This window comes from Manis pentadactyla, chromosome 12 (genome assembly GCF_030020395.1).
Source record: "Manis pentadactyla isolate mManPen7 chromosome 12, mManPen7.hap1, whole genome shotgun sequence".
NCBI lineage: Eukaryota > Metazoa > Chordata > Mammalia > Pholidota > Manidae > Manis > Manis pentadactyla.
Window position 1 is genome coordinate 1,361,101 of NC_080030.1, and position 12,372 is coordinate 1,373,472.

Here is a 12,372-nt window from a genome sequence, read left to right on the forward strand (position 1 = left end):
TGGTGCTGGTGCCTTGGGGGAGGAAAGAGCTGTTTCCTGTTTCCCGGCTGCTATGCCTGTCTCCACTGCCAGAACCAGTGGCGGAACACACAGGTGTAAGCCTCTGTGCTTTGTGTGGGACGTCCCTCTGGCTGGCCTGATGCCAGGGCAGGGGCAGCCGGTTTGCGAGCCAGGTGCAGGCTAGCCAGGAGGAAGACACAGCAGGCTGCATATCAGCGTGGGGGTCCGTGCAGCTGCGTAGCCAGCCAGGGGGATGTAGCGCCTGAAGATGGTTTTAAGTTCCCAACCTGCTGGGCAGAGTGCACCCGCCCAATTCTGTCTACCTGTCCTTTCTCCTGAGCAGTAAGCTCTGTGCAATCCTCGCCCCTTTAGCAGCCCTCTTGGTTTTAGGAAGGTTTTGAGACTGCCCGCCCAGAGCAGCCGGATATGAATGCCTGTTCTCCACAAGCAGCGGGAATCTCCATCTCTCCAGGTATTCCAGCCCCACTAATCACCAGAGCACCATGCAATGTAGGTTTGTGCTCCGAACAGATCTCCAGGGCTGGGTGTTCAGCAGTGCCAGGCGTCCACTCCGTCCCTGGTCTGTGTCTCTTCCTCCCGCCGATGCGCTGGGCTGGGGGAAGGGCTCGAGTCCCGCCGGGTCACAGCACTGGTACCTTACCCTGTTCCGTGAGGTCTGCTCTTTTCTCTAGGTGTGTGCAGTCTGCGCAGCCTTCTTTCCTGTTATTCTTTCAGGCTGAGTTGTATGAATTACATTTTCATATTATATGTGGTTTTGGGAGGAGGTCTCTGTCTCACCTCTCACCCCGCCGTCTTTAATCCCTAGGGAGGCTACTCCTCAGGGATGAGGGGTGGAAGTTGCACAGGGGGCACCCCTGGGAGCATGCCCTGGGAACCTGCGGCGGCCGGCCACCCCTGCATCCTCAGATGCCTCCTCTGGGCACCCAGGGGGCGGTGGTTCCACGCAGCACTGCGCCGTGTCCATGTCCATCCCGGGAATGTCCAGGCCTGGTGAGGACGGCCCCACCTTTTCCTGGAACCGTGTGGCTGCAACTCGGTGGCTGATGGCACCCAGGCAGCGGGTGGTGTTGACAACACGTGAGGCCACGTGCACAAATGGTGACACCCTCAGCGTGGTGGGGCAGCTCGCCTCTGTCCAGCGGGCCACGAGCAGAGGGGACGACACAGCACGAAGGAGGCCGGATTGGCTGCAGCTACGTACGGGTCCTTGAGGATGCAGCGGCAGCCCGGGGAGCTGCCTGGGTCTGCCGACCGAGGAGGTGCCAGAGCACCTGCCCCAGCAGAGGGGGAGGATGAGCAGGGGGAGGAAGAGGAGCAGGAAGCAGACTCGGGTCTGGGAGTGCCAGGTGCCACCTGCCCGAAGGGGAAGCTCTCGTCCACATGCAGCCAGGACACCAGCAGGGCCGCGGGCCCGATGACAGCAGCTGCAGGGCCACACAGGTGAACAGAAGAGGCAGGTTATCCCGGGATCCCCCCGTAATCCTGCTTCCACCCTGTCCCCACTGCCCTCTGGGCCCCTGGCCCTGCACGGAGGGTCCTGTCAATCACCAGCATCCGGGGGGTCCCTGTCTCGGGAAGGCTCCTGGGCGTCACCTACTCACAGAGGAGGAGGCTGGGTCCCAGAGGGGGAGGGGAACCACCCGTCAGTCTGACAGGACTGGTCGGCCGTGGAGCTGGGACCCCAGCCCCACCCGTCTTTAGGACGCCCCCACACCCAACGTGGCCCGTAGCTTCCCTGAGGCTGTGGAGCAGCCCACCCCCTGCCGGTCGCCCCCGCCCGGAGACTCACCTGGCCCTGGCCAGGAAGTTTAAATCTTGTGGCGCCTGAAGAACTGCAACAGTCCCTTTCTGCCGGCCCTCTGGCCCTCTGGCTCCAGCTGGCAGGACAGGCTGTAGCTGCAGGACAGAGGGACACCTGTGAGCCCCTGGAGCCACACGTCAGGGTCCCTTCTCCCAGAGCCTGCGGGCAGCTGCAGCCCACGCCTGCCTCCTGCCGGCCTCACCTCTGCTCCTCATCCAGGGGCTCTACGGCCTGGAGAAAGGACTGGAAGCGCTCATCGGGCTCCAGGTCGTACTGCCTGGCCACGCGCCTTTGAATCCAGATCTCGTCTAGGATGGAAATGACCTGGGGCAGAGGAAGGACAGGATGCAGACGAGGAGGGGGGTGAGGAGCGGGGGCACTGGGATGGTCCCGGATCTTTGCTCACACGGGAACCCGCCTTCCCTCCAGTGCCATCCAGCCCTGCCTGTTCCCACTGTTGGGTCTCCAGCTCCTGCTCCAGGAAGGCGGCCTTGATGCCACCCCCACCCCCCACCTGACAAAGCCTTCAGTGTCCTCAGCTCTGTGTGGCTTAACTCTCTCAAGACACGTTAGACCCAGGGTACGGGGTGGACAAGGTCCTGCCCAGGGGTTCTTGACTCCGTCCCTCACCTTTCATGGCTGGGCACTCAACTCTTATTTTATACCATCACCCTGGAAGGCAGCAAGGCAGCCAAAGTGCATGGGAAACAGCCCCCTGAGCCCAGAATGAGGCCGGAACATCCCCACCCTTTCTCAAGGTGGAGGACCTCCAGGGCCCTCCAAGGGGCAGGCCTGCCCAGAAACAGCACCCGGACCTGGCCCGGGATCGGGGCTACCGAGAGGCGGGGAGGGGACTGGGGAGCTGAGGCCAAGCTTCCCACGCAGCTCTCTGTGATGGCAGACAGGGAGACGGGGCCTCAGGCGGGAAGGCACTGCCAGCCCCCTGATGTGCTTCCTGCCCTGAAGGAGCAATATGCCTCCCCCTGGGCAGGGCCTGAGGGGGAGGCCAGTCCTGCCCAGATGCTGCCCCTCTCGCCCTCAGCCCCGCCTTCCCTGGGGCCAGGACCGGGGCTTAAGTGGGTCTTCTCCTATGGGTCCAGCTCCTGGGGTGGAGGGGAGACTCTCAGAAGTAGTGGTGGCCAGATGCTGAGAGGTGCGGGCTCACTGGGGCTCTCTCCTCCCCAAAGCTCACCATCCTGCCCCCCTGTGCCCCGCTGGGCTCACTTACTTCATCGTTATGTTCCGGGAGTTGGTCCATGGGCACGTCATCGAGAATATATCCCAGGAAGGGGACCATGCCCTGTGCCACGGGGGTGGGGAGGTGATGAGTCCCCGCCTACCTCAGGGGCGCCCACAGAGCTCCTCCTGAACCCCACACCCGCAGCCCCCAGCTCCCTTGGACCACCCTGTGCTGCCTCCCTCCCCTTCTCCCTTCACCCTGCGCTCCTCTCCCGGTCCCTCCCAGGGCTGGCTTTTGGCCAATCCCAGGACCTGTGGTCCCTGCACCTGTCCTCCAACTTCTCCCCGTACCCAGCTGCTATCGCCCTCCTGGTCACCCCAGTGCTGGCAGCTCAGGGCTCGTGGCACCAGGCCACACCACTCTCACCTGATTCTCCTGGTAGTCGGGTGTCCTCTGGTCCCCCTGCCATCGCGTCAACAGGTACTTCGCCTCCTGCAAGGTCCGGGACACTCAGGTGCTCGTGCTCCCCTCCCACGCGGCCTCCCACAACCAGACCTTGGTTGATGGATGCCTTGCGCGAGTCCCCTGGCACCTATGCTGTCCCTACCTCCAGCAGGCTCTCAGCCTAGAGCGACCCCAGCTCCGGCACACACTCATCCTCTCTTGTGTCCTTGGGCCGCGGCCAGCCGCCCCGAGAGGCTTCCTCACCTGCAGAGTGTCAGGGGAAGTCCCTGCCTCCCAGGGTGCCCTGAGCACCCACTGTCACCTGGCTATCACCACCGCTCCCCTCACACGACAAGGTGGGATGGGCAGAAAGCTGAAGCCCGTCTTGTGCTCCCTGGACCCTGCTCACCTGGCAGGCCCGCACCCCAGGGTAACGGTCTGAGGGGACCCAGGGAGAGGCCGACCTTGCTCAGCCACGGGCCCCACCCCTGCTCCCGACCCCACGCCAGCCCCAGCCCTGACCGGGGGCCTGACCTCTGGGTCCTCACTGGATGCCAGGCCCCCAGTCAAGTGGGGCCAGGGAGGGAGACAGACGAGGCCGTTGGGGGCCTGGGGGACCCTACTTCCCCCATCAGCTCCCCCCTCTCACCCCGCACACCTCAAGTCTGCCCCAAGGCTGGGCCGCAGCACGGCAGAGGACTTGCCCCAAGGACCCCTCCCTTCGAGACGTCTAGCCTCCATTTACCTCGTGGAACCACTGCCGGTCAGCCTTCTTGTCCATCTTTTTAAGTTTTTTAAACATCCTGGAGCTTTTCCTAAGGGGTGGGGAGAGGAGGAGGGGACATGTGGCCAGCAGGTGGGGAGTCTGGGGGCAGACCAGTTCTCCTGGAGACCCCAGATATCAACTAGCCTGCAGGAGGCTATCCACCACAGCCCTGGGCCCTGGGCACTCCGTGGCCTGGGGAGGGGGCTGCGTGTTTCCACCCGGGGCCTCCATTCCCAGTTCTCCCCGGGGCGAATCTGCTTTGGGCCAGGTCGCTGTCCTTGGGGCAGAGACCTCCTGCTGCAGAACGCATGCTCGAGATCTCCAGTTGGCTTCAACCCACACCTGACATTGCGGGAAACTGATTCCTCCAGGGGTATCGCTGGCCTGACCCACAGGGGGCTCCAAGAGCCCGCCATCCCTGTCCCTAGGCTCTGCCACCTCCCAGAAAGTCCCAGCCATCTGAGGGGACACTGCCAGACCTCGGGGTATCCCTGTCCCCTCAGGTGCCCTGGTCCCGGGGACAGGACTACCCACCAGGAAACATGTCCCCAGGTTCTTTTCAGACGACCTACGGGAGGGAACTGCAAGGCCAAGAGAATCGCGTGGAGGGATGCAAAATTCAGGAAGGTCTCACAGTCCTGGGAGGGAAGACAGAGCTGAGAGCGTGGCCTGCTTCTCTGCTCTGTCCCCCCATGAACTCCTGTCCTTAAGCCCAGCACACCTGGTAGCTGGTGAGCAGCCCTCCTGGGTGGAGGACTGTAGCTCAACCCAAGGAAGGGGCAGGGATGGCTGTCCCCCCCTGGGGCCTGCGAGTCCAGGTCAGCACGCCCCTGGCAGGAGGGCCCAGGGACCGTGCGGGGCAGACCGCAGGCATTCATCATGAGAGTTGGCAAAGGCGGGGAGCAGGTCCCAAGATGCCAGGATGGACCCCGGGGGCCGTCCCATGACTCACCTTGGCCACCCGGATCCAGAACTCCACCACGCGGGCCCTGTGCCGGGCCGTCATGCTCGGGGTCCCGAGGCAGGAGGTGGTGACCAACCTAACCGTGGCTTCAAACTGCTTCATGACCTTATGGATGTTGGGGGCCACGTGCTCAATGCTTGCCTTCTCTGGCTGGTACCTTCTTCCCATCTGTGGCTTGTATGCAATGTAGGCCTCGCATTCATAACGGCTGACCTTGGTGAACAGCTCCTGGGGATGACATGGGGTGTCATCCAGCTGTGCTCCTGGTGCCCCTTTTCCAGGAAGCCACCGGTTGGAGTTGGAGCCCAGGCAGCTGGAGGTGTGCTGTGAGCCTTGTGGCCGTCCGGGCTTTGGAGCCCGTCCACTGAGGCGCCCAGGACCGGATGCACAGCGCCGCACAGTGGTGGGGAACGGAGGGGCTCTGCTCGCAGGCACCCTCGCTCACCTCCTCCCTGCAGCACAAGGCAGCTCACCCGGCCATCCTGGGGCATCTGCCTCCCATTCTGCCACCCCGTGGATCCCGGTACCCACTCAGGTGCAGTTTCCCCGAAAACAACTCCACCCAGGGACTTTGTTGGTGTCTGTGTCTCCCACGCCGTCAGGTCCATGGCAGGGGCCTCTGAAGTGCGGAGGCTGTGGAGGCCTGCCAGGCCGATGGCCCGAGGACCTAAGGCCCTGGCAGCACCTCCCTGAGCACCCCTCCCTTGCCCCGCCCCTCCAAGCCCGGGCAGGCCCTGCCCACCTTCCCTCCACTCCTCCTCGTTGGTCGGCAAGGACCCCTAAGGGCCAGCCCTACTGTCCCCCTGTGGTCAGTGCAGTCTTGGGCGTGGGGAGGGTCTCTCAGGGCACAGGGTGAGTCCGTGGGGAAGCTGGGACGTGGGCCCACATCACAGGAGCCCACGTCAGGGGAGGGCAGGTCTGGGGCAGCCCGTGACACAGGGAAGGCCCAGCCCCGACCCCGGGAGCCCGCTCCGCTCACCGCACAGATAAGGGTCAGCTGCTCGGCCACCAGGGGTGGGGGGAACTGCAGGATGGTGAGCGGCTCCTCCCTCACGGCACAGGGGGTGCTCGCGGCACAGGGGCTGGTGGGCGCTGGCCCTGCCTCTGGCTCTGCCGTGCTTGGTGCCATTCCGGTAGGTGGTACGCGCCCCGGGCCCGAGGGCTCAAGGGGCTCCAGCTCGGGGCATGAGACCACTCCTGGGATGTCCCAGGGGCTCATGGCACAGGGTCTGGTGGGGTCCAGTCCCGCCTCTGGCTCTGGCAGGCCCGGTGCCATTCCGGCAGGGTCTCCGGGCCCCACGCCTGAGGGCTCATGGGGCTCCAGCTTGGGGCCTGGCGCCGGGGCTGAGGCCACTGCTGGGACATCCTCCGGCTCCGCAGGGTCTGAAGCAGGTGACACCGGCTGTTGCTCCAGCTCAGGGGTCTCAGGGAGCTCCGGGATGGGCTCTAGCCTCGAAGACAGCCTTCTCCATGTCTCTGGACCCAGCTGCATCTGCCGTGGTGCTGGAGCAGGACACAGAGGAAGGGTCACCCCGGGCCTGATTCCCCACGCCTCACTGCCTGGAAGGGAAGCCCACCCTAGACGGTCCCCTGGCTGCAGCCCCTCACCTTTGATCTTGGCCACCGTGGGCCCCAGGTGCTCCTTCTGGCCCAAGTAGTGGAGGACTGGGCCCTGCAGGGTGCATGCAGGCTGGCTGCAGTGGAAGACGCTGGGCGCACTCTCGGGCTCCCAGGCAAGGCACCCATCCCATCCCATCCTGGGGCTGCGGGAAGGCCGGGGGTGGCATACTGAGAAGCCTGGTCTTTCCAGCCGCTCTGCCCTCCCCTGCCTGTCCAGGCACCTGTCCCCACCTCCTTCCTGACCCTGCGTGTCTGTCCTGGGACCCCATCCTCTCCCATCCTCCCGAGTAGGAAGTCCCCAGTCGTCAGCCCGCCCTTCGGAATCCAAAGATGGGTGACCTGCTGGGCTCTGCTGGGCGCCCCCTGCCCCAAGCCCCAAACGCCTCCTCCGCCCATTCTGTGCACACGGGCAGTGCCCCCTCTGGTCCCAGTAGAAAACTCACGTTTTCAGTTCCTCCTGTGGGCCCTCGTCATGCCCCCCATCACATGAGGAGGCGGTGAGGGCATCGCCCATGACGCTCCCCGGCCATGACCTGCGGATGACGCCTGAAGTGACTGCCCGACCGACTCCCCCCGGGACGGGGTCCCAGTATTGTGTCTGCTTCCTTCACGCAGTTATGCTAAGTGTGCCCAGAGGACCTGCACCAAGTGGGTGCTGCACACCTATTGTTGCTGAAGGAAGTCCCCCCAGAACCTGTCCAGGTACCCCTCTGCTGCCCCCAGCGGCCCCTCATGTGAACTCAGTGAGGACGAGGACCGGGCCCAGCCACAGGGAATCGGGAGCCTCTGCTCCCAAGGCTGCTTTCCTTGTGCTTTTCCAAACTGAGGCCACTGATGGGTGAAGCCAAAGGCTTTTCATGAGGTGCAGAGAAGTAATAGCCCCGAAGTGGCCCAGCTTGGCCGGCAGTCCTTTCTGCAGCACCCAGTGCCTGGGGAGCCCCTCTAAGGCTCTTCCCGTGTTCCCCATGGACACCCTAACAGGCTGATCACCAGCCACCCTACCTGTCAGAGGAACACACCACGGCTCAGACACATGTGGGGACGCTCAAGACACACAGCAGGCCGTGGGCAGAGGCCCGACTGTGCCGAGGAGGGGGTGGGTACTCACCAGGGGAGCCGCCGTCCCTTGGTCAGCTGCTCGGCTTCCTCGGGAGGGAGTTTGAGCTCAGGTGCGCTCGGGCTGGTGTGTGGAGCTGGTTGCACTCGTGCCGAGCGCTTTCTCCCCTTCCTCCTCACGCGTTTCCGGGGAGCCCTGCGCCTGGGGACCTCAGTCCCGTGGACAGTTGGCTCATGTTCAGGCTGAGGGGGGCAGCAGGGGTATAGTCAGTGGGAAACCCAGGTACCACCAGGACGAGGGAGGTTCGCAGCTCACCCGAGAGCCCCCAGCCCCCCGGGATGCGAGCAAGGAGAGGCACGGGGTGCCCCCGGGGACGAGGTTCCAGGCCCTCTGGAGTGGGCCGGTCGGCCACGCTCGTGGGGCAGCCCTGGGAGGGCCCTGGCAGGTTGCCAGGTTTGGAACGGGGTCCTGGGTGTAGCCAGCCTGCCCCAGGCCCAGGGAGATGGGGTAGGTGAGTCCATCCACCAGCTCCTCGTCGCTCCCCAGGGTGGAGCTCTGCAAAGCCGGCGCCTGGTAGCTGCGGAGGAGGCACCCGGGGCTGCGTGGACCTCCCCGCAGGGGGCAGTGTGGGCCGCAAAGCCCGCCCCCGAGGTCAGGCGCACAGGGCCATCTGCCTAGACATCCAGTCCCTGGGGGAAGGAGAGGACACCCCCGGGCTCAGGACTAACATGCGGGTGGAAGTGCCTGGTCCCAACACTCACCTCCACGTCCTGAATGCTGCGACCAGAGCTGTGGCACTGACTGCCCCGCTAGGGGGCCACCACCTCGCAACGTGCTGCCACCCAGGAACGGCCCCCCTCCTCCCCAGCCTCCAGTCCCACCCATGCCCCACGCCCACCGCACACACACAGGAAGGGCCGTGGGAAGATCAGCCTGGGATGGGTCACACTGTGGCCTGGCCCTGGAGTGGCCCGCTCTGGGCTGCCCTGTGTTACCTCGGGGCTCCTCGGGAGACACGGACAGAGGCGGTGGAGGAGGTCAATGAGCCCGCGCCCACAGCGAGCAGCAGGACTCTCCGTCTCGGCTTCCCGGACTCCCACGCCTTCAGAAGGCTCCGCACAACAAGACCGCATGTTGCTCTGTCGAGCGCCTCCGGTCAAGTGAGCAGGACCGGGGTCTGCGGCCAGGGTCTGGGTTCCGTCCGGGTCACAATTCAGGTTCTACTGGGCGTGTCTTCAGTGACATCACTTCTTCAAGGGTCCATATCCTGGGCCCCTCCGTGCATTCAGACACGCCCACATGCCCCTCTGGGCTGCTGACCGCCCACCCTCCTGGCCTTTGCCCTGCACGACTACACAGTCTCCAGCAGAGCCCTCCCCTCGCTCTTTGGCAGTGTCACCAGGGTCCCAGCTCTGAGGAGACAAGAGCTGAGCTCAGGCCTCTTTTTCTTACCAGTTCCGTGTCCCGCTGCGGCCGCGGTACCTCCCAGGAGCAGCCCAACGCCCCAACCTGCACAGGCAGTGTCATGCCAGACGTTCCTCCCTAGGGACATCCCCAGGGATACATGGATGACCCCTCCAGCTCCTGGGGACTGGTGTCACGTGTGTCTGATGCACAGACTCAGAGATGGAGGAGTGCCAACCAGGCTTGGCACGGAGCGTGGAACAGCACGCAAGTCAGGCCGGGGTCCGGGCCTTGTGATCTTGGGCAGGTCAGTCCCCCGGTAGGCCGTTTTCAGGTGTGCACCTGGAAGGGGCAGCAATGAGAGGGGATCCAGGTGTTGCCATCTACTGGCATCCACCTTCCAAAGGTCCAGGCTGCTCTCAGACTAGGTGCTTTTCAGACCAATCAGTAAATGGGTCAGAGTAGCACACTGGAAATGAGGTCTGTGCTGCCTCTGAAATCCGAGGTGGTCTACCAGGCTGCTGTGCCGTTTGTGTGCGGGGGGTGGAGGAGGGTCCAGGTACAGCACCTCATTCATCACCTTAGGAGAGCTAGGCATACCCACACGATAGACTTCTAGAAACTTGTCGAAGACGAAAGGCCCCTGAATTTTTGTTGGATTTATTTCCCACCTTCTGACACGTGACTGCTCTATCAGTGTGCTTAGACAAGTTGTACTTCCTGATCACTGGGTCCAGTGGGCGTAGTGCCATCAGTGGGATGGGCCAGTGTGACGGCTTCTGGAAGGAAAAGGACAGGAAGGTTCCTTGTCACTAAGGGACAACCTAAGTCTGGAGATTTGATATGCCTCTGAGATAGTTTTCTCTCCTTGCCGGCTGAAAGCTAACTGCCCTGCTGGTCTTTACTCACAGGAAGAGAACAAAGAGCATTTTCCTGAGCAATACTTACACACTGGGTGCTTGGGGACCAAGTGATGAAGCCCCATGTGCAGCAGTAACTGCAATCTGAGACACTCCGATCACGGTGTCCATCATGCACTGTCATCTCCAAGATTCGTCCGTTTTCTGAGTAGGCCGAGTGAGTGACTTCAATAAGGGTTTGTGGAAATCACCACCCCCACGTCTTCCAAGGCCTTGGTGGGAACTCCAGTCTGTAACCTCTCCTGGAAGGCAGTACTGCTTTCAATATATACTTCGGAGGGAGTTCTAGAGACTTGTACTTGCCCTGCCACACAGCACGAACTCCTGGCCGGCACAGTCCCCCGTGGCTAGCAAGGAGGAAGCCGGGAGCTCTGCGTCCCTGACAGCTCGGCCCTGTGGCCTCTGACACTGAAGGAGCGGCACTGCGGGCACTTGGTCGGGGTGGGGGGGGTGCTGCTCCTGATACCAAGACCCGGTCCTCGTCCCTGAGGTCAAATCACAAAACACAATGACAAGGTTTTGAGGAAAGGAAAGGAGAGTTTATTGACTTGCTAGCAAATGAGGGAGTGGCAGGCTCCTGCCTTAGGGAACCACCTTCCTCCTGACACGCAAGCGGTCAGGGCTTTTCAAGGGGAAATGGTAGGAGAGAGGCTGGGGTGCAGACACATGAAGTAGCAGCTTGCAGGGGCCCAAGCAGACATTCCTGCGCCAATTCACTAGCGTTTTGTTTTTCTTTTCTGCTCCTCCTCAGTCCCCTGGGACAGAATGCCTTTTGAGTCCCTTTTTTAGTGAACTTTACTGGCCTTAATTCTCTCTCATCCCGCTCATATCTATTTTTCTGCCGAACACTCCCAAGACTGACCAGCCTCTCTGTAAACATCCCATAGACGTGCTGACGGGCCCCTCAGGTCTACAGTGTGTGACACCCAGGCAAGAAGCCTGGCTATAATTTCCATTTTCTCCACACGATCCTGCTCCTTTCAACAAAAAGATGGAGGTCCTGGGTCAGCCCTTGGTCAACGTAGCTACTTGACCGGTGGTGGCAGCAAGAATTTCTTCTCTCCCTGAGGTTCCCTTAGCTGGAGTAAGAAACAGATTGACGTGAAACAGATTAACAGGAGAAAAAGTAACAAAATTTAGTTAAGTACATACAGGGAAGCCATAGACATCTGTTCCACAGACAGGGTGTGGGTAAAATTGCAATATTTGCAAAACTCTCTTGGCCTGGCTTTAGTGCATGTCCGCATCCACAGGGGTTTCCAAGGGGTGGGGAGAAGTAGTCCGTCTCCATCAGTGGGTGATTACGTGGGCGAGCGAGGGCTTCCCTGGACCAGAGAGCTTGGTGGGAGTATTGGCTGTCTTCTACTGCAGCAGGAGAGAGAGAGAGAGAGGGAGACGCAGGGCGACTGCTTGTGGGCAATAAACGGCTTTTGAACACTATTTCTCCCTTTGCCTGATTTCGCTTTCAAAGGTGTTTTGCCCTGGGATCTCCCCTCCCTGGAGTTACGCAGGGAGAATGAGGTCTGTGTGTCCTCCTGAACCACGGAGGAGGGGTGAGGGTCTGCAACTTCAAAGGGAAAGGGAAGTAATTCACGGGAATATAAAACAGGAAACGTCTGGTAAAATACTTGATGGGACACAGAAACAATGAGGGGGCAGAACGGGGAATTTTAACAGACTAAAATGATACCGGGGTTCTTGTTCCCAGAGTCAAAGACTGAACTTCGCAAACACTGATCGAGGTAGGAAAGAAAGCCAGGGAGGCTTTTATTTAGAGAGAAAGTGGGAGAAAAGAGCTCCTGGGGCATGCGGGGTGGGGTGGGGTGGGGTGGGGTGGGGTGGGGGGGACAAGACAGTCCACGGCCGCCTGCCCCTCCCGCCCGCTCACCGCGGGTGCCCCCCCTCGCCCAGCCCCTTCCCCGCCCCACCGTGACCACCTGCGGCTGCCGGGCCTCGTCCCCCACCCTCACACGCGTCCGGGGGCTGGGGGTGGCGGTGGGCACACCCGCCTTCAGCCTGGCATCCCCGCCCAGAGGCAGGGCCAACCCGCGGGCAGGCCGGCGGGTCCCCCACCCCGCAGGCAGGCCTTACGGAGGGTGCCCCTAAGCCCTGCGCTCCGATCGCCTCCACTCGCCCCCACCCGCCGGCCAGCGCTGGCCTTAGACCCCCCCCACCCCACCCCCGTCCCCGGGCCC

General features: G+C 62.5%; 1 long non-coding RNA gene across 1 annotated transcript; it reads left to right on the forward strand.

The window, feature by feature from the left end:
• Positions 1 to 6,979: 6,979 nt before the first annotated feature.
• LOC130679964 (uncharacterized) lies at positions 6,980 to 11,645 on the forward strand. The gene is made up of 3 exons (XR_008992948.1): positions 6,980 to 9,013; positions 9,309 to 9,564; positions 10,169 to 11,645. It is a non-coding gene; the product is annotated as an uncharacterized LOC130679964 (long non-coding RNA).
• Positions 11,646 to 12,372: the final 727 nt, after the last annotated feature.